The following is a 25,308-nucleotide window of genomic DNA, read 5'->3' as shown; positions in this document are numbered from 1 at the left end:
TTAGGTTATTTGCATTTCTTAGACTATTTTGTAAATTGTATTTTTATTGACTGCATAATAATCCCATTGTAAGAATTCTTTTTCTTAACTGTTCCCTGTAGTTATTTAGTCATTTTCCATTTTATTTTCATGTGTGCAGTGAACATCTTAGCACATTATGGATTTCTTTTTATCTTGGCCATTTCCCTTAAGATGAGTTCATAGATAATGGAGTTACTAGATGATAAGCTGCAAACATCTTTAAGGTTAATAACGCATGTTGCCAGTTTGTACAATGTCTTATAGGCCCAATAAATGTTAATTGGTTGGAAATTAATCATAATGGGAGGGAAATTAGGACCTACAGAGTTCCTGACCTTTAGTGACAGTCTTAAATCAGCCTTTTGTTCATCTCCAAGTATTTCTTTGTTTTTTTTTCCTATAACATATATTCTAGATTATATATAAAACATAAAATGAAGAACTTAGTGTGTTATTGTACACACAAAGTTATTACCCAGGTCAAAAAATAAAACGCTGCATCATCCTAGGGCTGCTCTCCCTGTCTTGTTCCTCATCTCAGAGAGAAAGCATTTAACATTTCACTCCCAAGTGCATTGGCCGAAACTTTGTTTTTTGTTATTTTGTTTTTATTTAAACTTCTATCATACTAATGAAGTTCCCTGCTCAAAATCAGTCTTCAGAAATCTGTTGCATTTCTACACACCAATAATGAAGCAGCAGAAAGGGAAATTAAGAAAACAATACCATTTATATTGAATCAAAAATAACAAGACATCTAGGAATAAACCTAACCAAAGAGGTGAAAGACCTGTACTGAAAATTATAAAACACTGATGAAAGAAATTGAAGACGACACAAAGAAATGAAAAGACATGGGAATGCAAGCTGGTGCAGCCACTCTGGAAAACAGTATGGAGGTTCCTCAAAAAAACTAAAAATATAACTCCCCTACAACCCAGCAATTGCACTACTAGGCATTTATCCAAGGGATAGAGGTGTGCTGTTTCAAAGGGACACATGCACCCCAATGTTTATAGCAGCACTATCAATGATAGCCAAAGTATGGAAAGAGCCCCAATGTCCATCAATGGATGAATGGATAAAGATGTGGCATATATATATATATATACAGTGGAGTATTACTCGGCACTCAAAAAGAATGAAATCTTGCCATTTGCAACTACGTGGATGGAACTGGAGAGTATTATGCTAAGTGAAATTAGTCAGAGAAAGACAAATATCATATGACTTCATTCATCTGAGGAATTTAAGAGACAAAACAGATGAACATAAGGGAAGGGAAACAAAAATAATATAAAAACAGGGAGGGGGACAAAACAGAAGAGACTCAAATATGGAGAACAAACAGAAGGTTATTGGAGGGGTTGTGGGGGGGGGGGGTTGGGCTAAATGGGTAAGGGGCACTAAGGAATCTATTCCTGAAATCAGTGTTGCACTATATGCTAACTAATTTGGATGTAAATTTTAGAAAAATAAAAAATAAAATAAAATAAAATAAAATAAAATAAAATAAAATAAAATAAAATAAAAAGAAATACATAAAAAAAAAGGAGGAAGAGGAGAGAGAAGGAGGAGGAAAGAAGGATAAATGACTGGAACAATAACAGCCACAAATAATGATTTTTCCAGTTCAATCATATTCATTGAGCTTTTAAATATAACAAAATAACATACCTGTATGTTTTATTTTTTCAAATATTGAATAAATAAAATAGTATAAATTAAAAAAAAGAAATGGAAAGATATTCCATGCTCATAGATTGGAAGAACAAATATTGTTAAAATGTCTATACAAGCCAAAACAATTTACAGATTTAATGCAGCCCCTATCCAAATACCAATAGCATTTTTCACAGAACTAGAACACATAATCCTAAAATTTGTATGGAACTACAGAAGAACCCAAGTAGCCAAAGCAATCTTGAAAAAGAAAAGCTGTAGGCATCATAATTTGGACTTCCAAGTTATATTACAAAGCTGTAGTAATCAAAATAGTATGGTACAAGCATATCTATGTAGATCAGTGGAGCAGAATAGAAAAGCCAGAAATGAAGCCACAATTTTATGGTGAATTACTCTTCAACAAAACAGGAAAGAATATGCAACAGGCAAAAGACAGTCTGTTCAACAAATAGTGTTGGGAAAACTGGACAGCAACATGCAAAAGAATGAAATGGAGCCACTTTCTTACACCATCCACAAAATAAATTCAAAATGGATGAAGGACCTAAATGTGAGACCTGAAACCATAAAATACTAGAAAAGAGCACAGGCAGTTAATTTCTCTCCCATCAACCATAGCAACTTCTTTCTAGATAGGTCTTCCGACACAAGGGAAACAAAAGCAAAAATAAACTATTGGGACTATATCAAAATAAAAAGTGTCTGCACAGTGAAGGAAAGAATCAACAAAACTAAAAGACAACCGACTGAATGGGAAAATATATTTGCAAATGACCTATGTGATAAGGATTAGTATCCAATATACATAAAGAACTTATACAACTCAACATCCAAATAATCCAATGAAAAAATGGGCAGAGGACATGAACAGATATTTCTCCAAGAAGACATCCAGGTAACCAACATGAAAAGATGCCCATCATCACTTACCATCAGGGAAATGCAAATCAAAACTACAATGGGATATCACCTCACACCCGTCACAATAGTTAAATCACAAGAAACAATAGCTGTTGGTGAGAATGTAGAGAAAAAGGAACCCTCCCGCACTGTTGGTGGAAAAGCAAACTGGTGTATCCACTGTGGAAGACAGTATGGAGGTTCCTCAAAAAGTTAAAAGTAGAACTACCCTCCGATCCACCAGTTGCACTGCTGGGTATTTATTCAAAGAATACAAAAACACTAATTCAAAGGGATACATGTACCCCTACGTTTATAGCAGCATTATTTAAAATAGCCAAGATATGGAAACAGCCCACTGATGGATAAGAAAGTAGTATATATACAATGAAATGTTATTCAGCCTTTAAAAAGAATGAAATATGGGGCACCTGGGTGGCTATGTATACGACTCTCATTTTCAACTCAAATCATGATCTCATGATTTGGTGAGTTAGGGCCCCACATTGGGCTCTGTGTTGATGGTGTAGAGCCTGCTTGTGATTTGCTCTCCCCCCTCCCCTGCTCGCTCTATGTCTCTCTCAAAATAAATAAACATGAAAAAAATTATAAAATAAAGAATGAAATCTTGCCATTTGCAATGACATGGATGGGTCTAGAGAGTATAATGCTAAGTAAAACAAGCCAGAGAAAGACAAATAACCATATAATTTCACTCATGTGGAATTTAAGAAACAAAACAAATGGGCAAAGGGGAAAAAAGAGATAAGCCAAGAAACAGACTCTTACCTATAGAGAACCAACTGATGGTTACCAGAGGGGAGGTGAGTGGGAGGGAGATGAAATAGGTGACAGGGATTAAGAAGTGCATTTGTCGGGGCGCCTGGGTGGCGCAGTCGGTTAAGCGTCCGACTTCAGCCAGGTCACCATCTCGCGGTCGGTGAGTTCGAGCCCCGCGTCAGGCTCTGGGCTGATGGCTCGGAGCCTGGAGCCTGTTTCCGATTCTGTGTCTCCCTCTCTCTCTGCCCCTCCCCCGTTCATGCTCTGTCTCTCTCTGTCCCAAAAATAAATAAAAAATGTTGAAAAAAAAAAAAAAAAAGAAGTGCATTTGTCAAGATAAGCACTGGGTGATTAAAACTTAAAAAAAGTTCTCTGTTGTGTCTTGTTTACTAACAATTTTGTGTTCTGTTTGTTTGAATTTAATGCTTTTTTTTTGTAGCTTTTCATTACCATATGAACTTAATATATTGAATTATATTTTATTTAACTGTTAAACCTAATCTGATACCTGGGATAAACCTAATTTGGTTTTACTATATTATCTTTTTAAATTACTGCTGGGTTCAGTTTATTAATATTTTGTTTGGGAGTTTACATCAGTGTTCATAAATGAGATGGCCCATATTCTTAAGATTTGAAATCAATGTTATGCTATGCTAGCCTCATAAAGTGAACTGACCCTTATTTTCTATTCTAGAAAAGTTTGTGTTTGATTGGAATTATCTTTCCTCAAATTTTTGCTACAATCTGGCAGAGAAGCCATCTGGGCTGGGAATTTTCTTTGTGGATAGATTTTTTTTTTATTTTTTAATATTTATTCACTTATGAGAGACAGAGAGCGCAAGCAGGGTAGGGGCAGAGAGAGAGGGAGACACAGAATTGAAGCAGGCTCCAGGCTCTGAACTGTCAGCACAGAGCCCGACGTGGGGCTCAAACTGACGGACTGCAAGATCATGACCTGAGCCGAAGTCGGATGCTTACCCGACTGAGCCACCCAGGCGCCCCTTGCTGATCCTTTTTATTGCGTGTTTGTGTTCTGCTGAACTGATTTCTTTTTTCTTTTCTTTTCTTTTTTTTTCTTTTCTTCTCTTTTCTAATCTTTTTTCTTCTCTTTTCTTTTCATGTTTATTTCTTTTGGGGAGAGAGAGAGAGATAGAATGAGCAGGGGAGGGGTAGAGAGAGGGAGACACAGAATCCCAAGCAGGCTCCAGACTCTGAGCTGCCAGCACAGAGTCTGTTGCGGAGCTCAAACCCGCGAACTGCAAGACCATGACCTGAGACCATGACCTGAGCTGAAGTCAGAAGCTTAACCCACTGAGCCACCCAGGCACCCCTTGCTGATCCTTTTTATTGTATGTTTGTGTTCTGTTGAACTGATTTCTTTTTTCTTTTCTTCTCTTCTCTTTTCTTGTCTTTTCATGTTTGTTTGTTTTGGAGAGATAGAGAGATAGAGAGAATGAGCAGGGGAGGGGTAGAAAGAGGGAGACACAGAATCCCAAGTAGGCTCCAGGCTCTGAGCTGCCAGTACAGAGCCTGTCGCGGAGCTCAAACCCGTAAACCGTGAGACCATGACCTGAGCTGAAGTCAGAAGCTTAACCGACTGAGCCACTCAGGTGCCCCTGCTTTATTTCTTTCCTTATGTTTTTTGGGGGTTACTTTTTTGTTCTTTTATTCACTTCTTATAATTCACTACTTTTAACCATTTTTTCCTTTTAATTACATGCATTTAAGGCTAAGCATTTCGTATAAGCGCTGTTTTAGCTAGCTATATTACTCAAATTATGATATGCAGTATTTTTATAATTCACTTAAAATTATTTCTAATTTTTATTGGTTTTATTGGTTTCACTTTTGGATTAGCTGGAAGTATTATATTTTTTAATTTCTAAATACATGGAGATACTCTGGTTATTTTTAAATTTAAATTTTATTTCTAACAACTGTACAAGATAATTAGAGAATATATTCTGTTTCAACAGTTTCTAATTTCAGACCTTTAAAATTTGAGATCTGTATTATGGCTCAATATATTGCTTTTTTTCCCCTACATTTATTGAGTGCAGGTTCTTTATGTTTTCATTAGGTCATGTTTGTTAATCTTGTATTTCATATCTTCAGTATCATTTTTTTTTTTACTTGTATCAGTTATGAAGAAGCATATGTTGAAATATCCTGTTAAAATATCCTGTTATGATTATGGATTTGTTTCCCTTTGTAGTTCTTTCAATTTTTGCTTTATGTATTTGAGGCTGTGCTAGTATATGCATGGAAATGTATAGTAGTTACATATTCTTTTTTTTCTTTTTAATATAATTTCTTGTTGAGTTAGCTAACATACATTGTATACGGTGTGCTGTTGGTTTCAGGGGTAGATTCCCATGATTCATCGCTTACATACAACACCCAGTGTTCATCTTAACAAGTGGCTTCCTCAGTGCCCATCACCCATTTTCCCCTCTGCCCCTCCCCCCATCAACCCTCAGTTTGTTTTCTGTATTTAAGAGTCTCTTATCGGTTTGCCTCCCTCTCTGTTTGAAACTGTTTTTTTCCTTTCCCTTCCCCTCCCCCATGGTATCCTGTTAAGTTTCTCAAGTTCCACATATGAGTGAAAACATGGTATCTGTCTTTCTCTGACTGACTTATTTCACTTAGCATAATACTCTCCAGTTCCATCCACGTTGTTGCAAATGGCAGGATTTCATTCTTTCTCATTGCCAAGTAGTATTCCATTGTATATATAAACCATATCTTTATCCATTTTCAGTTAATAGACATTTGGGCTCTTTCTGTGATGTGGCTATTGTTGAAAGTGCTGCTATCAACATTGGGGTACAAGTGCCCTGTGAATCAGCACTCCTGTGTCTTTTGGATAAATTCCTAATAGTGCAATTGCTGGGTCATAGGGTAGTTCTGTTTTTAATTTTTTGAGGAACCTCCACACTGTTTTCCAGAGCGGCTGCACCAGTTTGCATTCCCACCAACAGTGTAAGAGGGTTCCCATTTTTCCACAACCTTGCCACCATCTGTTGTTTCCTGATTTGTTCATTTTAGCCACTTTGGCATGAGGTGGTCTCTCAGTGTGGTTTTGATTTATATTTCCTTCATGGTGAGTGATGTTACCCATCTTTTCATGTGTCTGTTTGGCCATCTGGATGTCTTCTTTGGAAAAGTGTCTATTCATGTCCTTTGCCCATTTCTTCACTGGATTATTTGTTTTTCGGGTGCTGAGTTTGATAAGTTCTCTATAGATTTTGGATACTAACCCTTTATCTGATATGTCATTTGCAAATATCTTCTCCCATTCTGTCAATTGCCTTTTAGTTTTGATTGTTTCCTTTGAAGTGCAGAAACTTTTTATCTTGATGAGGTCCCAGTAGTTCATTTTTGCTTTTATTTCCCTTGTCTTCGGAGACATGTCGAGTAAGAAGTTGATGCAGCTGAAGTCAGAGAGGTTGTTGTGTGTTTTCTCCTATAGGGTTTTGATGGTTTCCTGTCTCACATCCATTTTGAGTTTATTTTTGTGTATGGTGTAAGAAAGTGGTCCAGTTTCATTCTTCTGCATTTTGTTGTCCAGTTTTCCCGGCACCATTTGCTAAAGAGACTGTCTCTTTTCATTGGATGTTCTTTCCTGCTTTGTCAAAGATTAGTTGGCCATCCATTTGTGGGTCCAATTCTAGAGTCTCTATTCCATTGGTCTGTGTGTCTGTTTTTGTGCCAATACCACACTGTCTTGATTACAGCTTTGTAGTAGAGGCTAAAGTCCACAATTGTGATGCCTCCTACTTTGGTTTTCTTTTTCATCATTATTTTGGCTTTTGGGGTCTTATGTGGTTTCATATAAATTTTAGGATTGTTTGTTCTAGCTTTGAGAAGAATGCTGGTGCAATTTTGATTGGGATTGCATCGAATGTATAGATTATTTTGGGTGGTATTGACATTTTAACAATATTTGCTCTTCAAGTCTATGAGCATGGAATGTTTTTCCATTTCTTTTTGTCGTCTTCAATGTATTTCATAAATTTTCTATAGTTTTCAGCATACAGATCTTTTACATCATTGGTTAGGTTTATTCCTAGGTATTTTATGGTTCTTGGTGCAATTGTAAGTGGGATCAATGTCTTGATTTCTTTTTCCGTTGCTTCATTATTGGTGTATAGAAATGCAACCGATTTCTGTACGTTAATTTTGTATCCTGCGACTTTGCTGAATTCATGTGTCACTTCTAGCAGCTTTTTGGTGGAATCTTTCTGGTTTTCTATGGAGAGTATCATGTCATCTGTGAAAAGTGAAAGTTTGGCTTCTTTGCTAATTTGGATACTCTATTTCATTTTGTTGTCTGATTGCTGAGGCTAGGACTTCCAACACTGTGTTAAATAACAGCAGTGAGAGTGGACATTCCTGTTGTGTTCCTGATCTCAGGAGGAAAGCTCTCATTTTTTTCCCCATTGAGGATGATATTACCTGTGGGCTTTTCATATATGGCTTTTATATGTTAAGGTATGTTTATTCCATCCCAACTTTCTTGAGGGTTTTTATTAAGAGAAGATGTTGTATTTTGTCAAATGCTGTTTCTGCATCTATTGTCAGGTCATATGGTTCTTATACTTTCTTCTATTAATGTGATGTATCACATTGATTTGCAAGTATTGAACCAGCCCTGCAGTCCATGAATGAATCCCACTTGATCATGGTGAATATTTTTTTTAATATACTGTTGAATTCGATTTGCTAGTATCTTGTTGAGAGCTTTTGCATCCATGTTCATCAGTGATATTGGCCTGTAATTCTCCTTTTTAGTGGGGTCTCTGTCTGGTTTGGGAATCAAAGTAATGATGTCTTCATAGAATGAGTCCAGAAGCTTTCCTTCTGTTTCTATTTTTTTTGGAACAGCTTGAGAAGGAGAGGTATTAATTCTGCTTTAAATGTCTGGTAGAATTCCCCTGGGATGCCATCTGGCCCAGGGCTCTTATTTGTTGAGAGATTTTTGACAACTGATTCAATTTCTTCACTGGTTATGGGTCTGTTCAAATTTTCTCTTCCTGTTTGAGTTTTAGAAGTGTGTGGGTGTCTAGGAATCTGTCCATTTCTTCCAGGTTGTCCAGTTTGTTGGCATATAATTTTTCATAGTATTCTCTGATGATTGTTTGTATTTCTGAGGGGTTGGTTGTGATAAATCCAATTTCATTCGTGATTTTATCTATTTGGGTTCTCTGTCTTTTCTTTTTGAGAAGTCTAGTTGATCAGTTTTGTTTGTTTTTTCAAAAAAACAGCTCTTAGATTCACTGATTTGTTCTGTGTTTTGTTTTGTGTTTTTTTTTTTTTTGATTCTATATTGTTTATTTCTGCTCTAATCTTTATTATTTCTCTTCTGCTGGCTTTGGGGTTTCTTTGCTGTTCTGTTTCCAGTTCCTTTAGGTTTGCAGTTAGGTTTTGTGTTTGAGGTTTTTCTTGTTTCTTGAGATAGGCCTGGGTTGCAATGTATTTTCCCCTTAGGACTGCCTTTGCTGCATCCCAAAGTGTCTGGACTGTAGTGTTTTCATTTCGTTTGCCTCCATACATTTTTAAATTTCTTCTTTAATTGCCTGGTTGATGCATTTATTCTTTAGTAGGATGTTCTTTAACCTCCATGCATTTGGAAGCTTTCCAAATTTTTTCTTGTGGTTGATTTCAAGCTTCATAGCATTGTGATCTGAAAATATACATGGTATGATCTCAGTTCTTTTATATTTATTGAGGGCTGTTTTGTGACCCAGTATGGGATCTATCTTGGAGAATGTTCCATGTGCACTCGAGAAGAATGTGTATTCTGCTTTTGGATGAAAAGTCCTGGATATATCTGTCCAGTATATCATTCAAGGACATTGTGTTTTTATTGATTTTCTGCCTAGATGATCTGTTCATTGTTGTAAGTGGAGTATTAAAGTCCCCTGCAATTACCATATTCTTACCAATAAGATTGCTTATGTTTGTGATTGATTTATATATTTGGCTGCTGCAAGCTGGGGGCATAAACATTTACAATTGTTAGCTCTTCTTGATGCATAGACCCCATAATTATGATATAATGACCTTTTTCGTTGCTTGTTATAGCCTTTTGTTTAAAATGTAGTTTGTCTGATATAAGTATGGCTATTCCAGCTTTCTTTTGACTTTCAGTAGCATGATATGTTGTTCTCCATCCCCTCATTTTCAATCTGAAGGTGTCCTCAGGTCTAAAATGAGTCTCTTGTAGACAGCATATATATGGATCTTGTTGTCATTTTTTTTTTAATCTATTCTGATACTCTGTGTCTTTTGATTGGAGCATTTAGTCCATTTACATTCAGAGTTATTGAAAGATAAAGATTTAGTGTCATTGTGTTACCTGTAGGTTTCATGCTTGTGGTGATGTCTCTGGTCCTTTGTGGTCTTTGCAGCATTCCATTCAGAATCCCCCTTAGGATCTCTTGCAGGGCTGGTTTAGTGGTCATGAATTCCTTCAGTTTTTGTCTGGGAAAGCGTTTATCTCTACATCTATTCTGAATGACAGCTTTGGTGAATAAAAGATTCTTGGCTGCATATTTTTCCTGTTAAGCACATTGAATATTTACTGCCACAACCTTCTGGCCTGCCAAGTTTCAGTGGACAGGTTGGCTACTGCCCTTAAGTGTCTACCCTTGTAGGTAAGGCCTGTTTGTTCCTGGCTGTGTTCAAAATTCTCTATCTTTGTATTTTGCCAGTTTCAGTATGATTTGCCGTGGAGAAGACCTATTCTTGTTAAATCTGAGGGGAGTTCTCTGTGCCTCCTGGATGTGGATATCTACCTCCTTCCCCAAATTAGGGAAGTTCTTAGCTATAATTTGTTCAAGTAAACCTTCTACCTCTGTCTCTCTCTCTCCTTTTTCTGGAACTCCTATGATACAGATATTATTATGTTTTCTTGAATCACTTAGTTCTCTAATTCTCTCCTCGTGGTCTAGTATTTTCTTATCGCTCTTTTTCTCGGCTTCATTGTTTTCCATAAGTTTATCTTCTTTTGTCACTTATTCTCTCCTCTGCTTCCTCCATCCTTGATATCACCGCATCTAGTTTATTTTGTAACCTCAGTTACAACATTTGTTAATTCATCATGACTATTCCTTAGTTCCTTGATTTCTGTAGCAATAGATTGTCTGCTGTCTTCTATGCTTTTTTCAAGCCCAGCTATTAATTATTATGACTATTAATCCTAAATTCTTGCTCACATATATTGTTTATATTCTGTTTTGAGCAATTTTCTAGCTGTCATTTCTTCCTGGAATTTCTTTTGGGGAGAATTCTTCCATTTTGGCAGGTTGACTAGTTTTCTGACCCTTCTGTGTTTTCATAGCTTATTATGTGTCCTCTATCTGTGAGCACTATTATATTAAAAACGGGTCATACACTGTCCAGGGCCTGGTCCTTCAGGAGGTGTTTTTGGAGTGTGTTGTGTGCCCTCTATTGTTGTGACTGGTTGCTTTATACTGATGGTACTGGTGGTTTGGGCCTTCCACCAGTTGTGCTTTGATTTGTTCATTGAAGTAACTCTGGAAAAAATTTTTAAAAAAGCAAGGCGGGGTGGTGATGGAAGAAGCTTTATCCCATGCAGAGAGAAATGACAGGGGTGGGGAAAAAGGAAAAAAAAAATTTTGACCAGGCAGAGAATCAGAGAAACTATACGGCTTGATCCAGAGGGGGAGAGAGAGAGAAAGAGACAGAGGAAAATGAAGAAAGAGATACAAAAGAGGTGTAAAAAGAAGGGATTAAAAATGTCTGCTTAAACAAACCAGCAACCATAATAACGAGAATAGAGAAGGGAAGGAATAAGCAGAAGAGGAAGAAGAAAAATATATACATATTAAATAAGAATTGACCAAGAACCAAATCAGAAAATGCAAAACTGCTGGACTGATATTTGATGGTGCCTTGGAACTGATGACTGTGCTGGTCTGGAAGAGGGGCTGTCTGGTCTGGTCAGTGTCAATCTTGCTCAGGTACATATGCAATTACCAGGTACAAGGGGCATGGTTTGGTGTAGATGGATCTGCCTCCGCTGTGGGCCCACTGTCTGTTCCCTGAAGCCTCACCTTGTTGGTGATGGGGAGAATAATGGTGACACCCCAGTCTCTCCCCACTCCCCACCAAGTGTCCCAAACCACTCTGTTCAGGCCATCCTCACAGTACCGTGCAAGTGCACCAGTTTGTTTCGCTCCACAGTCTCCCTTGCCTCCCAGGTGCTCGGCTGGGATTCAAACCCTGATGTCTTAAAGGATCCTGCTCCTTGTGCCCTGGTTCCAGGGAAGTACCACTCCACCCTGGGAGCCGACACAGGGCCTCTGGCCCCTCATAGTGTTGCCCGGCGCAAGCAGTCCAGATCCTGCTCCACACTCCCTGGTTCCAGCAAAGTGCCACTCCACCCAGCCAGCCTGTACAAGGCCTCTGGCTGGTCGGAGCCTGCAGAGTCTTTTGTCTTTGGAGGCTATTTGCCTTCTTCCCACAGCACTCAAGGGAGAGGATTGCTCTCTCCCACTGCACCTCTGAGGTGGTTACCAAGCCCACGGCTGGCTCCCCTCCTCCCCAGGTGTATGCACAGAGCTGTCCCAGTCTTGAGAAAGCCCCGCAACCCTAGAATAAGGTAGAAATTGGTTCTTTCTCTGTTTTTCTGTGCCCCGCTCTGTGGTTTTTATCTTGTCCAAATACAGTCCTACACCTCCACAGCCTCTCTTCCCCTTCCTTTTGTTTCTCCGAACACAAGGGGATCCCTCCCCTTCCATGCCTACACTGCCCGTTTCTTCTCTCCCAGTTTGCAATCATTCACCTCTGGCCTGCCCAGTTGTCCCCATTGGCCCCTGGAGATGTTTCTGTCACTCTATAGCCCAGATTCCTGGAATTCCCAGTCTTCTGGCCTCAGTACTCTTGTGTTTGAGGGAGGAGGGAACTTGAGGTCCCTCTACTTCTCCGCCATGTTGACTCCTCCAGTAGTTACATATTCTTACTGACTGTTATGAAGTTTTCATCTTTTATTTGGATAATGTTTTTTTTGCATTAAAGTTTAGTTTGTCAGAGATTGCTATAGCAACACTAGCTTTCTTTTCATTATTGTTTGTGTGGTATACCTTTTTCTCTTCTTTTACCTCTAACCTTTTTTTCTGTTTTTGGTGTCTGCTGTGTGACATGGTTGGATTTTACTCTCCCGTCTTGCTATATACTTTACATTTGCCCTATTTGTTCCTTTTTCTCTACTTTCTTGACATTTATTTTCTACTTTTTAAAATTTTTTTTAACGTTTAATTTTGAGACAGAGAGAGAGAGAGCATGAATGGGGGAGGGTCAGAGAGGGAGAGAGAGGGAGACACAGAATCTGAAACAGGCTCCAGACTCTGCGCTGTCAGCGCAGAGCCCAATGCGGGGCTTGAACTCACAGATCGTGAGATCACGACCTGAGCCGAAGTCGGACGCTTAACCGACTGAGCCACCCAGGCGCCCCTTTTCTTGCCATTTAGATAAGCTGGCTCTTTTATCATTCCAGATTTTCCCCTTATTTTTTCAAAGTTACTACCTTTTTTTATTTTTACTGGTTACTACAATTTTTATTTGGTTCTTTTTCATATCTACCATGCCACTTCTTACAGTTTTCAGTTCCATGGAAAAATAGTTAAGGTTGACTTTATCTCTTAGAGTGCATAGTATTTTTCAGTCTGTGTCTTGTAATTCCAACATGTCAACTCTGTGGGTCTGATTCTGTTGTCTGTTGTGGAAAAAATTGGACGCATAAGATGAAGTTAATTTTCTCTAGAGATTTTCATTTGCTATTGCCAAGTGCCTTGGAGTATGATACCATCTTAATCCAATTTCTGGGCCACCTTCTGGTTCCTTCTTTCACCAACTTGTTCAAGGAGGAATTGACATTTCTACAGTAGTTATTTCTTCGTGTTAAGGGCTCTTTTATGTTATAAATGAGATATCTGGAAAAGATAAACATTTAAGGTATGTTTACCCTTTAATACTTCAGCATATGTTATTTACCATATTATTCCATTACTTTGCAAAGCCTCAAGGGAAGGAGACAGACATATTTTCTTTGACAGAAGTCAGAAATACTTGTAACATACGGATAGTTACATTGGGAGAGGAATTCTTCCTGTGAGCAAAGAGATATAATGTGAATGCCTTTGAGGCAGAGATATGTGAAGAGGGAAGGAGAATACACTGAGCTGAAGGAAGACTGCAAACAGTTGTCCTCTAGTATTTTTGTTGAAAGTAGGATTCATTTTCAGTAATTGTAACAGTTTTCTGTTTGCCATGTGGATATTGTGATGTCTATTTTTATTTTCCAAAATATTTTTTGGTATATCTCAGGGATAGAATATGATTTTTGAACCTTTTTACCCATATCTATTTAAAATATTATATGTATAATTTGCATTTGATTTCAGAAATTAAATCTATTAAATAGGTTGAACATACAGGTTAGAAATCTTACCAGGCAAAATGTAGTAATCTATATAAATTAACATTCTGTGGTTGGAGGGGTGTTGAAAATTTTGTGTAACATACCAATATATTTTTATTTTAAAAACATTTAACTTGGTATTAATCATAGGTGTTACCATGAAATACCACCTGGCATTTTGTGATTATGTTGATAAAACAACAAAATACAAAAGCAGTTCTATTTTCAGGAAACCTAGAATTCTTGTATTTGTTTACTTGATTCTTTTTTTCTCTCTGCTAAAAGAAACTAGTAAGTTTCTTGTTAATTACAGTTCCTTAACTTCCTTACTGTGTCAGATTTATATAGCTTCTTTGTTTTAGGATTGCTCACTTCCCTTCAGAGAACCAAAGAAGGAAATGAAGTGACAGAATTTTAAAATTGGAAGAGACTCCAGATAACAGGTCTTTCATGTGCCCTCTGTTCCTTCCTTCTCCCATTTTAAAAGTGTGAAGACAGAGGCCTGAGGAAGTCTGGGTGACTTGATTTGCTTAAAGTTATAATGACCTAATGTCCACATCTCTTACTGTTGATAGTTTCTTGTGGTCTTACTTTTTTTCAAACGTAGCTTATTTTTTATATCTTTCATATAAGTTATCAATTATAGCAAAAGCTATCTTGTTAGAATCCCAGTTGATACATATATTTTTTTGTTTTCCAAGTTTTTATTTAAATTCAAGTTAGTTAACATACAGCGTAGTCTTAGTTTCAAGAGTAGAATTTAGTGATTCATCACTTTCATGTAACACCCAGTGTGCATCCCAAAAAGTGCCCTCCTTAATGCCCCTCACCCATTTAGCCCATTACCCCACCTACCTCCCCTACAGCAAGCCTGTTTGTTCTCTATAGTTAAGAGTCTTTTATGGTTTGTCTCCCTCTCTGTTTTTATCTTTATTTTTCCTTCCCTTCCCCTATGTTCTCCTGTTTTGTTTCTGAAATTCCATGTATGAGTGAAATCATGCGGTATTTGTCTTTCTCTGGTTTATTTCACTTAGCACAGTCCACTCTAATTCCATCCACATTATTGCAAATGACAAGATTTCGTTCTTTTTGATGGATGAGTAATATTCCTGTGTGTGTGTGTGTGTGTGTGTGTGTGTGTGTGTGTGTGTGTTTATACACCACATCTTCTTTTTCCACTTATCAGTTGATGGACTTTGGGCTCTTTCCATAATTTGGCTCTTGTTGATAGTGCTGCTGTAAGCATTGGGGTGCATGTGCCCCTTTGAATCGGTATTTTTGTATCCTTTGGATAAATACCTATTGGTGCAGTTGCTGAGTCATAGGGTAGCTCTATCTTTAACTTTTTTTTAAAATTTTTTTAAATGTTTATTCATTTTTGAAAGACAGAGACAGAGCACAAGCAGGGGTGGGGCGGAGAAAGAGGGGGACACAGAATCTGAAGCAGGCTCTAGGCTCTGAGCTGTCAGCACAGAGACTGACGCGGGCTCAAACTCACGAACCGTGAGATCATGACCTGAGCTGAAGTCAGATGTTCAACCAACTGAGCCACCCAAGCACCCCATCTATTTTTAACTTTCTGATCAACCGCCACACTATTTTACTGAGTGACTGCATCAGTTTCAATTTCCTCTAACAGTTTAAGAGGGCTCCCCTTTCTCTACAGCCTCACCAACATCTGTTGTTCCCTGAGTTGTTAATTTTAGCCATTCTGACAGGTGTGAGGTGGTAGCTCATTGTGGTTTTGATTTGTATTTCCCTAATGATGAGTGATGTTGAGCACTTTTTCATATGTCTGTTAGCCATTAGTATGTTTTTGGGGTTTTTTTAGAGAAATGTCTGTTCATGTCTTCTGCCCATTTCTTAACTGCGTTATTTATTTTTTGGGTGTTGAGTTTTATAAGTTCTTTATAGATTTTGGATACTAGCCCTTTTCCCAATATATCCTTTGCAAATATCTTCTCCCAGTCTCTAGATTGCCTTTTAGTTTTGTTGACTGTTTCCTTTGCTGTGCAGAAGCTTTTTATCTTGAGGAAGTCCCAGTAGTTCAGTTTTGCTTTTATTTCCCTTGCCTTCAGAGACATGCCTAGTAAGAAGTTGCTGTGGCCAAGGTCAAAGAGGTTGCTGCCTGTTTTCTCCTCTAGGATTTTGGTGGTTTCTTATCTCACATTTAGATCTTTCATCCGTTTTGAATTTATTTTTGTGTGTGGTGTAAGAAAGTGGTCCAGTTTCATTCTCTGCATGTCTCTGTCTAGTTTTCCCAGCACCATTTGTTGATAAGACTGTCTTTTTACCACTACATATTCTTTCCTGCTCTGGTGAAGATTAATTCACCATATAATTGTGGGTTCATTTCTGGATTTTCTATTCTGTTCCATTCATCTTTGTGTTTGCTTTTGTGCCAGTACCATACTCCCTTGATAATTAGAGCTTTGTAATACAGCTTAAGGTCTGGAATTGTGTAGCCTCCTGCTTTGCTCTGCTTTTCAATATTACTTTGGCTATTTGGGGTCTTTTTGGTTCCATACAAATTTTAGATTTGTTTGTTCTCACTCTGTAAAAAATGCTGTTGGTATTTTGATAGTGATTGCATTGAACATGTAGATTGCTTTGGGTAGTATAGACAGTTTAACAATATTTGTTCTTCCAGTCCATGAGCATGGGATGTTTTTCCATTTCATTGTGTCTTTTTTTTCATAAGTGGTCTATGGTTTTCAAAGTACAGATCTTTTACCTCTTTGGTTAGGTTTATTCCTAGGTATCTTATGGTTTTTGGTGCAATTGTAAATGAGACTGATTCCTTGATATTTCTTTCTGCTGCTTCATTATTAGTGTATAGAAATGGAACAGGTTTCTGTACATTGACTTTATCTCCTGTGACTTTAGGTGAATTCATGTATCTATTCTCGCAATTTTTTGATGGAGTCTCTCAGGTTTTCTACATAGAATAACATGTTCTTTGCAAAGAAAGGGTGACAATTTGACTTCTTCTTTGCTGGTTTGGATGCTATTTTTTTGGTGTTGTCTGATTGCTGAGGCTAGGACTTTCAGTAATATGTTGAACAACAGTGGTGAGGGTGGACACCTTGTGTTCCTGATGTTAGGGGGAAAGCTCTCAGTTTTTTCCCATTGAGGATAATATAGCTGTGGGTCTTCCATAGGTCCACGAATCATGAGATCATGATCTGAGCCAACATTGGACATTTAGCCAACTGAGCCACGTAGGCTTTTATGATGTTGAGGTATGTTCCTGCTATTCTTACTCTCTTGCGAGTTTTTATCAAGAAAGGATGCTGTATTTTGTCAAATGGTTTTTCTGCATCTATTGAGAGGATCATATGTTTCTTATCCTTTCTTTTATTAATGTGGTGAATCATGCTGATTGATTTGCAGATATTGAACCACTCCTGCAGGCCAGGAATAAATCCTACTTGATCATGGTGAATAATTCTTTTAATGTACTGTTGGATTTGACTTGCTAGTATCTTGTTGAGAATTTTTGCATCCATGTTCATCAGGGATATTGGCCTTTAATTCTCCTTTTTAGTGGGGTCTTTGGTTTTGGAATCAAGGTAATGCTGGCCTTGTAGCACAAGTTTGGAAGTTTTCCTTCCATTTCTATTTTTTGGAACAATTTCAAAAGGATAGGTATTAACTTTTCTTTAAATGTTTGGTAGAATTCCCCTGGCCCTGGTCTGTTGTTTCTTAGGAGATTTTTGATTACTGATTCAATTTATTTGCTGGTTATGGGTTTGTTCAGATTTTTTACTTCTTCCATTTGAGTGTTGGTAGTGTGTCAGTGTCTAGGAATTCGTCCATTTCTTCTTTTTTTTTTATGCTTATTTTATTTTTGAAAGATTCAGAATATGAACTGGGGGGGAGGCAAAGAGAGAGGGAGACAGAATTGAAGCAGGCTCCAGGCTCTGAGCTGTCTCGAACCCACGGACCATGAGATCGTGACCTGAGCCGAAGTTGGATGCTTAACTGACTAAGCCACCCAGGCACTCCAGAATTTGTCCATTTCTTCCAGAATGTCCAGTTTGTTGACATAATTTTTCATAGTATTCTCTAATAATCATTTGTATTTCTGCAGTGTTGGCTGTGATCTCTCGTCTTTCATTCGTGATTTTATTTATTTGAGCCCTTTCTCTTTTCTTTTTGGTAAGTCTGGTTAGGGGTTTATGTTAATTCTTTCAAAGAACCAGCCCCTAGTTCCATTGATTTGTTCTACTGTTTCTTTGATTTCTGTATCATTTGTTGTTGTTGTTGTTGTTTTTTGTAAAGCTTATTTATTTTGAGAGAGAGAAAGAAAAAAAAAACATGAACAGGAGAGGGGCAGAAAGAGAGGGAGAGAGGGAATCCCAAGCGGCCCCCTCGCTGTCAGCACAGAGCTGAATGTGGGGTTCGATCTCACCAACCATGAGATCATGAACTGAGCTGAGATCAAAAAAAGTTGGACGCTTAACTGACTGAATCACCCAGGTGCCCCTATATCATTTATTTCTGCTCTAATCTTTATTACTTCCCTTTGGCTGGTTTTAGACTTTTTCCTAAAGACTTTTTTTTTTTTTTTTTTTTTTTTAGCCTTTCCCCTAACGTATGGTTAAGTTGTATATTTGAGACTTTTCTTGCTTCTTAAGATTAGCCTGTATTGTTATATACTTCCCTCTCTTGACTGCTTTTGCTATATCCCAGAGATTTTGGACTGTCATGTTTTCATTTTCCATTTGCTCCCATGTATTTTTTAGTTTCTTCTTCAATTTCTTTGTTAACCCATTCATTTTTTAGTAGGATGTTCTTTAAACTCCCATGTATGTGTGGCCTTTCCAAATTTTTTCTTGTGGTTGACTTCAGGTTTCATAGATAGCATTGTGGTCTGAAAATATGCATGGTATGATCTCAGTCTTTTTGTACTGGTTAAGGTCTGATTTGTGACCTGGTATGTGATCTCTTCTGGAGAATGTTGCATGTGTACTTGAATGTGTATTCTGTTGTTTTAGGATAAAATGTTCTGAATATGTATGTTAAGTCCATCTGGTCCGGTATGTCCTTCAAAGCCATTGTTTCCTTGTTGATCTTCTGCTTAGGTGGTTTGTTCATTGTTGTAAGTGAGGTGTCCCCTACTATTCTTGTATTGTTATCAATGAGTTTCTTTAAATTTGTTATTAATTGATTTATATATTTGGCTTCCTCCAAGTTGGGGGCATATTTACACTTGTTAGGTCTTCTTATTGGATAGACTTCTTTATTATGATACAGTGCTCTTCTTCATCTCTTATTACAGTCTTTGGTTTAAAATCTGTTTGAGGGGCACCTGGGTGGCTCAGTCAGTTGGGCGTCCGACTTTGGCTCAGGTCATGATCTCGCAGTCTGTAAGTTCAAGTCCCATGTCGGGCTCTGAGCTGATGGCTCAGAGCCTGGAGCCTGCTTCAGATTCTGTGTCTCCCTCTCTCTCTCTGCCCCTTCCCTGCTCTCACTGTGTCTCTCTCAAAAATTAAAAAAAAAAAAAAGAATAAAATCTGTTTGATATAATTATGGCTATTCCAGTTTTCTTTTGATGTCTATTAGTATGATAAATGGTTCTCCACCCCTTACTTTCAATCTGGAGGTGTCTTTCATTCTAAAATGAGTCTCTTGTAAGTAGCATATCAATTGGTGTGGTTTTTTAAATCCATTCTGATACCCTGTGTATTTTGATTGGAGCATTTAGTCCATTTACATTCAGACTAATTATTGATAGATATGAATTTATTGCCATTGTGTTACCTGTAAAGTTGCTGTTCCTGTAGATAATCTCTGTTTCTTTCTAGTCTTTGTTGCTTTTGGTCTCTCTTTCTGCTCACAGGTTCCCCTTCACTATTTCTTGCATAGCTGGTTTAGTGTTTTTGAACTCCTTTAATTTTTGTCTTGGAAACTATCTCTCCCTCTTTTCTGAAAGACAACCTTGCTAGTTAAAGTATTCTCAACTGTATATTTTTCCCACTTAGCACAGTAAATATGTAATGCCACTCCCTTATGGCCTGCCAAGTTTCTGTGGACATGTCTGCTGCTGACCTTTTATGTCTACCCTTGTAGGTTAAGGACCTTTGTCCCTGGCTGCTTTAAGAAGAATTCTCTTTTTATCTTTGTATTTTGCAAATTTCACTATGATATGTCTTGGTGTTCACCTGTTTTTGTTGATTTAAAAAAAATTTTTTTTTCCATTTATTTTTGGAGAGACAGAGACAGAGCACAAGTTGGGGAGGGGCAGAGAGAGAAGGAGACACAGAATCTGAAGCAGGCTCCAGGCTCCAAGCTGTCAGGACAGAGCCTGATGCGGGGCTTGAACTCATAAACTGTGAGATCATGACCTGAGCCAAAGTCAGATGCTTAACTGACTGAGCCACCCAGGCACCCCATGATTTTTTACCTAGTACATATATCCACCTTATATTTGTCCATTTTTTATTTCAGTTAAGGACCAACCAGTGGTAGAGAAAAATCTTTCTTTGCTAAAAATAAATATATTTAGATTTCTAAATCAGAAATAATTAACTTTGGTTCAGTGGAGAGTGAAACCTGGAGTCAAATATTTGGCTGTCTTCAGCTAGATCAAGACAAATCACTTAACATTCCTGTGATTTAACTTTTATGTCTACAAAATGAGTGCATACTGTGTTTTAACTCCTTTTTTTTCAAATAATTTTCTGAAGTGGTATAAGGAACCACTATCTCAGGTAACTGTCTAAAGCTGATAAGCTTATCTACATGTGAAATTAAAAAAAATCATGTTTTGTTTTTATATTATCAAAGCCAGATTATTTCTTGTCATATCATCTTGGTTGTTTCCAGAGTTGTAAACACATAACTTACTTCTTGACTTCAAATTTAAATATAGGCACTAATAAGATACTGAGATAATGTCACACTTAGTAAACATAAAAAAAAAGTAATGAGCATGGTTTTGAAAAGTACTAAGGTTGTTTTACATATCTCTCATTTTAAAAAATACAGCTTTGTCAAGAAAAGAGACTTTAAGATACCTTTAATAAACAGATATTACATGCATGTAGCACACATTTCCAAAAGTCCAAGAGAGTATGAATGTAACGAAAATAAATCTTGTAGCACTGTCCTTCAGCCACCTGCATCCTGTCCACAGAGGCAAACTCTGTTACCACTTTCATGTTTAGCCTTTCATACTATAGTTCACAGAAGCTCAAAATTTCACAAACAAATCTGTGGGTATTCTTCAGGAAGGCAAATACATATGCTAATATGGTAAAGTGATTTGTGTTTTCATCAAAAATTAGCATTCTGGAACATGATGATGTACTTAAGAATTTTAAATCATAATGAGAACTCTTATTCAAGCTCCAGAAGAGTTTTTTACTTTAAAAAGTATAAAACAGATACTTTAAGAGGATAAACAACTTTCTGTTTAAATCTGATTATCCGATACCTCATTGTGAAAATCCTACTTGTTTGGAGTTTAACAAAAGTAGTTCCATGATTAAAAGTTAATTTGGGAAAATCTGACTAGAGTAGCTCATTCACTAGCCACACAAAAAGATGGAAAGGTGGTTCTGAGGAATTTCCATTCCAGCAGCATAAATATGCTTACAGTAGGTGAGAGAATCCATTGTGGCTTACAGTAGGTGAGAGAATCTATCTGTATTGCATTTTCCCTGTTTACATGAGCAACATTTGTTCACTTGACTGGGGCTAGAGAATCTGCTTCCAAGGTCAGTCACTTACTCATTTGGCTGACAAGTTGGTGCTGGTTTGGGCCCCATGTTGGCCTTTCCATAGGGTTACCTGAGTATCTTCATAACATGGTGGCTGACTTGAAGGTGTGCAGTCCAGGAGATCAAGATGGAAGCTACAGTGTCTTTTGTGACCGAGCCTCAGAAGTCACTTCTGCACTATCTTACTGATCTATAGGTCAAGTCTATTAAGCATGGGAGAGTACCATCCAAAGACTTGAATACCAGTTTTTTTTAATGTTTATTTATTTTTGAGAGAGAGAATGTGAGTGGAATAGGGGCAGAGAGAGAGAGGAGGAGGGAGGTAGGGAGAGGATCTTTAGGGGGCTCTGCCCTGACAGCAGCAAGCCCCATATGGGGCTTGAACTCAAAAACACACGAACCATGAGATTGTGACCTGAGCCGAAGTTGCACGCTTAACCAACTGAGCCACTCAGGCACCCCTTGAATACCAACTTTTTAAAGATTATTGGGGATAATCTTGGAGTGTGATTGAAGTACCTCCTAATTTAGCACCTCACCCCCATTTAAATAAGGATTGAATCTGCATTCTTACATTTGATGTTGTGGTAATCTTAAGGGGAATTTATGCAGAAAAGCCTAAGGCTTTCAGGATGGTGTACACCTTTCTATTATTTATGTGCTGCTCAAAAAAAATGCATGTTTGATTGCTAAGCTTTTTGCAGTGATTTATTTTTTATTATGCTTGATGTCTGATGAGAAGAAAACTCAGGTAAACTGGGACTGTTTAAAGAAACAAACACTAGCTTCCTCTTAGAAATTGTAGGATATATCCTTTAGCCCTAACACATTGCTGAAGTCTTTGCTACCTCATCTGTAGAAGTTACTATTATAATCTAGCCTTTGAATCCAGGTGTCATCCAGAAATTGGAATGGATATAGGGCGTCTTTCACTCACAAAAATAATGAATTCTGACTATAATCTGCAGAAATTAAAGGTGCTGGCATATTTATGCTGCTGGAATAGTATGGAAGAGTAAGACTGCCACTGTAAGAAAAAACAGAAAAAAAATCCCCCATGTGTAATGTTTGAGAGTAATCTTTAGAGGAGTAAGAATTTGAAGATTAAAGTGTGGCAGGGTGGAGGCAGGGAGATTTGTGGATCATGTGTCTGTTTAGGTTAAATGTTTGAGACATCCAGATGACATATGAGATACTTGGGTATTCAGAGGAGAGGATTAGGATAGAGATATGAATTTGAGATGTAACATCATGTGAATGTTGGTTAAAACACCTTGGGACTGGGTGAGAAAACATCGAAGAGAAAAAGTAGTCCTAAAACGCTTGCTGAGGCACTCCATCTTTTATTTACTTATTTTTTAATGTTTGTTTATTTTTGAGAGAGAGACAGAGACAGAGTGTGAGCAGGGGAGGGGCAGAGAGAGAGGGAGACACAGAATCCAAAGCACGTTCCATGCTCTGAGCTGTCAGCACAGAGCCCGGTGCGGGGCTCAAACTGAAACCGGGAGATCATGACCTGAGGTGAAGTCGGCCGCTTAACCAACTGAGCCACCCAAGAGCCCCTGAGACACTCCCATCTTTGAGAAGACTAGTGAAAAGGCAGAACAATTAAAGGAAATTAGAGGGAAGAGGAAAAACAGGAGAATATGTTATACAGGCCAAGAAAAGATGTCTATTTCAAGTATAAGAGATCAGGTTTGTCTCATGTTACCGAGAAATTATTGTACTAAGATAAGGTGGGAATTTGGCTACATGGTGGTCATTGGTGACCTTGGCAGTTGAGTTTCAGGAAATTGTTTAAGATTAAGGTGGGTTAAAGAATGAATGGGGGGGGGGAGAGCCAAGATGATGGAACAGCATGGAAGTTTTTTGTGTGTCTCGCATCCATGAAATATAGCCACATCAACACTAAACCATCCTGCACACCTAGAAAACTGATTTGAGGATTAACACAGCAATCTGCACAACCTGAACCACAGAACTCAGCAGATAATGTGGGGTGGAGAGGTGAACTGGGGGAGGGAGAAGCCACAGAGGGCAGGGAACTGTTTTTGCTTGCAGAGAGAAGATGGAGATGGGGAAGGGGGAGAGTGCTGGAAAAGCACACCCCCCAAAATCAGCTGGAGAGAAAGTGGAAAAGTGTAAACAGCTGCATGGACTGAACTAAAAAGGGAGAAAGGAGAGGGTTTAAATTCCATTAAGACTCTATAAACAGGGAGCGCGGAGTCTGAAACTCTGCACGTCGATACCTGGCAGTGCTCTGGTGGGAAGGGTGAATCCCCAGGAGCATAGTGAGGTCTGGGGTTCCTTGGGCCACACGGGGAGAGGCAGTTCCCCTGCTGGGAGGACATTTGGTAGAGGTACTGTGGCCCTCCCCCCCACTCTAAGGTACCAGCAGACCCTGGAGAATAACCACATTTGCTTGTGCTGGAATAGGGTCATTAAGGGTACACCCTGGTGCCAGATGCATGTTGTGATTTTTCATAATCCCTGAAACACTGCTGCCACATAATCACATGAACGTTTTCTGGGGTGGGCTTGCACCCAGCCACAGTGTCTGGGTCCTGCAGACATACCTGGGTGTGGCCGGCACCTGGTCATTGCTCAGTGAGACCCTCCCGCAGAAGGGCAGAACAGGTCAAAGCCACAGTCCATCAGGAGTGAGGGGTTGGAAAATACAGCTGTATCTGAGATAAAACTCGGTGGGGGGTGGTGGGGGGGTGGTCCTGCAGACATACCTGGGTGTGGCCGGCACCTGGTCATTGCTCAGTGAGACCCTCCCGCAGAAGGGCAGAACAGGTCAAAGCCACAGTCCATCAGGAGTGAGGGGTTGGAAAATACAGCTGTATCTGAGATAAAACTCGGTGGGGGGTGGGGGGGGTGGGTGTTGCCTGGCAACCTGACAGCTTGGTCACGGACAGTGTAAAAGCAGAGAGTGGATGGAAGCCAGAGACAAAGGACAGGTGCAGAATTGCTGATCAGGGAGAACAGAGTTCCAATAGGAGAGAATGGATAGCTGGGTGATGCCATTTTCACTCCTGCGCATGCGCATACACACCTACAGGCGCCATGAAAATCCACCCCAGTAAGCTGTGCCACACCATCTAGTGGAGAACGGAGCTGTTACATTAAGCCCCGCCCAACTGAGCTGGCCTCACACTTCAGGAACACCCAGTCTCTTCACCTGCTTAGTTTACAGACTGTAAATTGCTTCACAGTTTGACTTCTAGAGGAAAACGATGTAATTTCAATTGTATGTTAGTTTGTTTGCTGGTCCATCTATTCAGTTTTCTTTTTTTTCTCTTTTTCTTGAATACAGAAAGAAAAAAGTTAATTTTATTTTCAATTTTTATTAAAAATATTGTTCTTTGTTTTCTACTATATTATTTACTTTTTGTAAATTTTTCAAATTCTGTTTTACTTCCATCATTTCATTTCATTGTATTCATTTTTCAAATTTCCAAAAATTTTCTTTTTTTCTTTTTTCATTTTTTTTCTCCCCCTTTTTTCTCTTATCTATCAAGCTCCTTTCAGCAACCAGACCAAAACACACCTATGATCTAGCATCATTTATTTGATTTGTGTATGTGTATGTGTGTTGTTTTTAATTTTTTAATTTTAGGGGTTTTTTTTACCTTATTAATTCTTTTCTTCCTTCGAAATGACAAAGCGAAATTCACCCCAAAAGAAAGATCAGGAAGAAATCACCACCAGGCATTTAGTCAACACAGATACAAGCAAGAT

The 25,308-nt window shown here is 38.4% G+C and overlaps 1 protein-coding gene across 9 annotated transcripts in view; it reads left to right on the top strand.

The window, feature by feature from the left end:
* APC (APC regulator of WNT signaling pathway) overlaps window positions 1–25,308 on the top strand; it is a 150,433-nt gene that overhangs the window by 9,098 nt on the left and 116,027 nt on the right. The gene's annotated exons all lie outside the window — the stretch shown is intronic.

This window comes from Neofelis nebulosa, chromosome 1, assembly GCF_028018385.1.
Source record: "Neofelis nebulosa isolate mNeoNeb1 chromosome 1, mNeoNeb1.pri, whole genome shotgun sequence".
Taxonomy (NCBI): Eukaryota; Metazoa; Chordata; class Mammalia; order Carnivora; family Felidae; genus Neofelis; species Neofelis nebulosa.
Note: the sequence above shows the minus strand (reverse complement) of the source record. Positions and strands in the feature narration are given on the sequence as shown.